The sequence below is a fragment of the Dasypus novemcinctus genome, chromosome 15, assembly GCF_030445035.2.
Source record: "Dasypus novemcinctus isolate mDasNov1 chromosome 15, mDasNov1.1.hap2, whole genome shotgun sequence".
NCBI lineage: Eukaryota > Metazoa > Chordata > Mammalia > Cingulata > Dasypodidae > Dasypus > Dasypus novemcinctus.
Genome location: NC_080687.1, coordinates 49,623,097 through 49,629,758, shown reverse-complemented (window position 1 = coordinate 49,629,758; position 6,662 = coordinate 49,623,097). Strand labels below are relative to the sequence as shown.

The 6,662-nt window shown below is 36.8% G+C and overlaps 1 non-coding gene across 1 annotated transcript; it reads right to left on the bottom strand.

Moving 5' to 3' along the window:
* Positions 1-5,113: 5,113 nt before the first annotated feature.
* Positions 5,114-5,212, bottom strand: LOC111762586 (small nucleolar RNA U13). Its single transcript, XR_002795672.1, has one exon. It is a non-coding gene; the product is annotated as a small nucleolar RNA U13 (small nucleolar RNA).
* Between the last annotated feature and the right edge of the window lie 1,450 nt (positions 5,213-6,662).

Here is a 6,662-nt window from a genome sequence, read left to right as displayed (position 1 = left end):
ATGGTGACAAGATTACATGTACAGCTGCAGAAAAAACACATATTATTGTGAAGATTAGCCTTCTGTTTCAGTCAAAAAATTCATCTTCTAAATTAATTTTTATAACTTTATTCAGTTTTCTTGGAAAACTGAACTGATATCTTGTTTTCTTGGAGAACTGAACTGATATCTAAAAAAGCATTAGAACAACTAAAAGAAGAAAATATCTTCAAACAGTCAGGTTTGAGAGTTCTATAACAATATCATCAAATGTATTAAATAGAATATAAGTAAATAGTGAAAAATGGTTCAAATATATTTGTTCCATTTGTATAATAAAGGTAAAGCTTTTGAAAGTACATTTCATTCAAGACTGATTGTGTGACTTATTTTCATATGCTATTATAAGTTAAGTTAAATACTATAAATAATAAAATTATTCATTTTTTGAAATGACAAAATGCTTCTTAAATTTGGTGAGACAAATATCATTATGCAAACAATATTTTTTAATAATTTAAGAAAACTATGGAGCAGAAATGACCTAAAAATAGATTGTGGTGAATTGATAACTAGTAATTATATCCCATCTAGCTGTAACATTCTAATGAGAAACTAAAGTTATTAAATTTCACACATACACACACATTTTTTTAATTTTTAAAATTTAATGAATGTGATACTGATTTTGAATGCACAGTATTACTCCAGCATTATAGCATTTTCTTTCTCTTTTGCTACTCATAATTAAGTAGAATTTTGGAATTAAGAAAGCCAACAATTTTGTAGCATTGACATTTCATAATACTTTCAAACATTTTATTAATAATGATAAGTTACTTGATGAGTTTTGTCTTGTAAAAAAAATTTGTCAAAGAAAAACACTCTTAGAGTCAAAAAATAAACCAAAGCAGACAAAACAACTTGTACCTATAAAAATAGTTGGCTGCAGCATTTACATATATCAATCAAAATGTAGTTGAGAAATTTCTCCACTTAATAGAATTTATTCTGAACTTAACCAAATGCCTCACCATGTTTTTAAAGAGTATTCTTTTAATTAAAATAATATATTCTATAGAGAAGAATTAGGTCAAGTTAACAAGACTTTGAAAACTTTAAACTTAAAATATAATGGTGACGAAAGCCCTGGGTAATTATTTAAACATTAAAAGCAATTAGATCATGTTGAAAAACAATTCAATTTTAAGGAAAATATCCTGATACTTGAGACAGCTAAACTAAGACACTCATTAGAGAACCTAATTATAAGCTTATATTACTGATAAAGTTCATATCAATGGCATACATTTTTAATTGTATGATAATCTGGAAGCATGTTTTTATTTTAATGAATAAATTTATATTTCAGATTGCCTCTTAAGAAGTTGAATTATTTCACAAGTATACCAATGTAATAAAACCAATTTGTCAGTCAATGCATAATTTATTCAAGCTTTATTTATAATTGCACCTTTCAGTCCCAACCAATGGTTTCTAGTTTTGAAATTAAATATAAGATTACCTCAAACACACTTTTTTTTTTTTTTTTAACAAAGGGAGAAGGCTTTGTCCTAGTATGTGGTGATTCTCCAGAGAGCCCTTGCACTTACCACTTAAGGCCATCCTTTCTCAGGACGCTTTGTGTTTTTTTTTGTTTTTTTTTTTATGAACAGGGAGCAGACAGGGACCTCCTATATGGGCCACTGGCACTCAATCACTGAGCCTCATCGGCTTCCCCTAGCAGGCTTCACTGTTTGTTTTGCTTGCTGTTTATTTCTTTGTCCATCAAGAGGCACCTGACTGAACCCAGGATCTCCCACATGGTAGGTGGGTGCTAAAACTTAAGAATTTCATTCTGCTCTCAATGATGTACATACAGCATCTTTTAATTTGCTCTTGAAGCTTGTCAAAAGATGTAGGTAAGAGAATATCTGTATAAATCATTCATTATGAGATTTGTCTTATTACAGTTGTGATCTATTTTGCTGATAGGGAAATATGAGAGAAGAAAAAAAAGAGAATGAAAAGCCAATATTCCTCCTCCCTCTTTTGCAATGTCTACTGGGCACAATAATGATTTTAGATACCCTGATGGAGAGGGTCAGGTGTTGGTGGAGAGTAAAATGCCGAGAAAATCATATCAAAATATAATAAAGAGGGTTACCTGTTTAGAATGCTCGGAGGGGAGGGTCTGATGCAGGACGGGCTCCTGGGGAATGTCTAAATGCTCATTCTGCCAGAGTGGGTGACACCATGGGGTAGAAACCCAAGTAGTGAGAGTGGGGGTGGACCCACATCCTGGGGAGGACTAATGCCATCAAATAGAGGGAACTGTATCCCTCGAGAGAAAGGGTGGCTCCCAGGGCATTGGGGCAGTTGAGCAAGTTAGGCCCTGAACACTATTCCATCTATCTCTGGAAGTGGCTCCTCAGGAAACGGAGGTTGGCTGTCACTGTGGGCACCAAGGTGGAAGGGAAAATGGACGTTAAATGTGTGGAACCAAAGTAAATGGGGGGTAGAGAGGAGTTTCTTGAGAGTACACAAGGATGGATATAAAACATGTAATATTACACCATAACATATAGGAGATGACAGACTGATAATGTAAACCATAATGTAAAACATAGGATAACTAAAAATGTAAAGAAGTGTGTATCCTAAAGTATGCACCATAATGTAAGCACAGATGTCACCTTGTTAGAAAGCTAATGTCTCAGACTCTGTACATCACTTTAAGTAAATATGATATGAATAGGGCGTAAGAGTATCACTGTGGAAGGGAAAAGGTTTTCTGGTGCATGTGTGGGAGTGCTGTATATTATATATATACATTGCTGTGGTCTAGGACTCCTGTGAAGAAAAGCTGAATAATTAGGGGGGGGGGGGAAAAAAAAAGAAAAGAAAAAGATAGAATGTGGAATTTTTTCAAGTCAACATTCTTTATCTAAGTTCTTTATCTAACTTTATCCAAGTTCTTTATCTATCCTTTAAACCCATCGCTATATGCCATTCCCTAGTAAGGGACCATGACATTATATTGGGCTTCAAATTTCGGGGAGTTCTGGATCACAGAGTGTTTCAACAATGGCAATGGAGGGATACTGGTATGGGATACCAATGACAGGTGATATATGGCTGACAGGGAACTGTACAGAACATATGTTCAGGGTGCATGGTAATGTTTGGATATACTCATAGTGGCAACAATTAAAAACCACAGCAGGGGGGGTACTGGGTTCCTGGCCAGTGGTGCTCTGTCGTGGTCCCTAGGGGAACAGCGACAGTCTCCCAGGTACAGTGGCGGGGACCGGGAGGGAGTGAGGGTTCAACAGTGAGCCCCTGATGCTAATGACTATGCTTGTGAGCTGATAAACCTAAAATAAGAACAAGGCCTAGAGCAACATTGTGCCTGGGAATTTCCTCCTGTCAGCCTTCATGTTACTCAAATGTGGCCAGTCTCGAAGCCAAACTCAGCATGTAAATGCAATGCTTTCCCCCCAGCGTGGGACATGACACCCGGGTTTGAGCCTCCCTGGCAACGAGGGACCACTATCAACTACCAACTGATGATGCAACTGGAAAATGACCTTATACGGAAGGTTCAATGCGGATCAGCAGAATATCCATGTCTACATAAAATACCATGACTTTAAAATGCTGTTTGACCTAAAGTAAGGGGGAAATGGAAAGGAGAAATGAGTTTATATGGCTATGAGTTTCTAAAAAAGAGTCTGGAGGCTGGCAGAAGGATTGCCCTCATGCACAACTGAGCAGAGTCAGAGAGACAGATAAAGCAGATACAACCCCCAGATATTGGTTCCTTTGAGGGCTAAAGAGACCCATGGGAGTTATGGTCATGGCCGATGGGGTTAACTACCAGGGCAGATGGCCCCTCTTTGGAAATGGTGTTTATGTGTGATGAATCTGGACTCAGATGGGATCTCCCTTTATAAAACTTTCATGCTAATGTGCTGGAGGTGCAGTTAATGTTGGGGTTTAAGATATATTTAGGGGATTTGAATCTCTGGACTGACAATGTGATAGGCAGGTTCTGAGCCTCAACAGACTCCAGCACCTACAATCTGATCTATTGGACTTACCACACTCAGCTAAGATGGAGTTGAAGAAGGACAGCCACCACACCATGGAGCCTAGAGTGATTACAACTGAAAATGGGAGGATTGCATCCAGCATCCATGTGGAATCTGAGCCTCCTCTTGACATAGAGGTGCAATGGACACAACCAATCCAATGTCCACATAGAAGAGGTGGCATTGGATTGGGAAAAGTGGACATGGTGGACGATGGGTATGGGGAAAGGCAGGAAGAGATGAGAGTTGGAGGCGTCTTTGGGACATGGAGCTGCCCTGGATGGTGCTTCAGAGGCAATCACCGGACATTGTAAATCCTCACAGGGCCCACTGGATGGAATGGAGGAGAGTATGGGCCATGATGTGGACCATTGTCTATGAGGTGCAGAGGTGCCCAAAGATGTACTTACCAAATCCAATGGATGTGTCATGATGATGGGAACGAGTGTTGTTGGGGGGGGGAGAGGGGGGGTGGGGGGTGGGGTTGAATGGGACTTCACATATATATTTTTAATGTAATATTATTACAAAGTCAATAAAAATAAATAAATAAATAAATAAAATAAAATAAAATAAAATAAAAAAATAGATACCCTGATGTAAATTGTACCAACTAGTATGGATAGAATAATTCCCTCTTTCCGGTTAATGATGCATGAGTTTCGAAAGCAGGAAACACCAAATGTCTAGGGCCGCAAAATTACATCACAGCCATACAGGTGGAAAAATTGTGTCAAAGAAAAGTTACAGTCCAGTCTCCCTTTGTCTTTCAAGTGTCTGTGCTTACCCTCCGTCCGGATTACCAGCTATTAGGCCATTTCCTACTTTCATCTGTGGTGAACCTGATGATTACCCTGGGGAGAGGAAAAGTCGGGTACGGGGAGTCCACACGGAATCAAACCCTTCTGTGTGCATAAAAAGAAGCGCTGGTAAGATTCCTTATCTCTAGAAAATTTTACTGTTCTTTTTGAATAGGAAAAGAAAAAAAAAAAGCTTATCTCAAGAGGTTTTGTTTTTTTATTCCCTCCCCCCTCACCCCACGTCAGACGGTAATGTGCCAATGTCTTAACGTTTGAGGGAGGCACATCTCACACAAACCTAGAACACCCATTCATTGTGCTTATGAACCACAAAAGGATCTCAGGAGTATTTTAAAGGAAAACGTTTGCCTATATTGGCTGAAAAATGTCACTGGAGGGAAGAAGTAGAGAAACTATATTCCCCATTCTTTTATACAACTAATATCTCACATTATTTGATCCTTAGAATGATCTAGAATTCTTTTGAGGTTTAATATAAATTTATCTTCTAGATTACCATATGAGTAATTCCTGGGAGAATGATAGAATATGACTTCAAAATCTTTAAATTTGGATCAAAATAACCCTCTATTTCCAATATATTAAAAAAATGTAGTATCAAAAATATTTTTAAAATATAAGCATGCTAAAAGATGTTTAGAAATACTGTGGCAATAGAAACTTGCACAATTTCATTAGAAATATACTCAATAATTTATTTTGCTTGCTTTTTTATTTATATATATTTTACTACTACTATCTACATAAATAGGAGAAAACAGCATTTAAAATTGGTATCTTTTTTATAAACAAGAGCTTTAAAAAACACATGTACATCATATCAACAAAAGAATATCCACATGACTTAAAACTTAATCCTGTAAAAAATTGGGGCTTTCTGGAGCTATTCAGTTTGGGGACTTAGAAAATCCTCCACTAAAAACAACTAGACACACCAGACAAAGGGAGAATAAACACAGAATAATCTTTACTATTCATGTGAACGGGAAGATACAATGCTATGGCTATGGAATTTTACTTCAATCGTTCTATAAAATAAATTGGACACCAAAAAATAATGGATTTTTATTATAAAATTCTAATATTAAAGAAATGTCCACATATAACTAAGTATATTTAAATGGACAAGATAAAGTTTTATATTGATATTTCTCATCAAAACATAATGAAACATTTCATTGACAAAAGAAGAAATAGAGAAACAGACCCATTTATAATTAGGATTTCTATGTACCAAGCCTTTGGCAGGTCTCATATTAATTTTAAGTCACTATGGAGTATTAATGCAGTAGTTAAAATATAACAATGAAAACTCAATAGCCATTCTATTGAAGTCTTCTCTCTTACATTCTCAGCTCTCCTCCAAAATGGTAACCTTTAATGGAAAAAACAATAATAAAGATAGTAAGTCAGATGCTTCCCTTTGTCCAAATTTTTTCCCCATCTATACTTGGTTCAATCCTATACAGTCTGGATAAAAGATTGGGGGGGGTGCTTAATTTGCCAGGGCTCTTACGACAAATACCACACAATGGGTTGACTTCAAAAACAGGAATTGGTTGTCTCGCAGTTTGGGAGACTGGAAGTCCACAGTCAAGGTCTCAATAAGCCATGTTTTATCTCACGGTCTTTAGCATTCTGGTGTTGGCTTCCAGCAATACTACGGGATCCTTTTCTTGCATCTCTGCTTCCATCGCATGGCTTTTCCTGCTGAGTCACACAGATGTCTTGTCTCTTCCTAGATTTCACTGACTGGATTAACAATGAC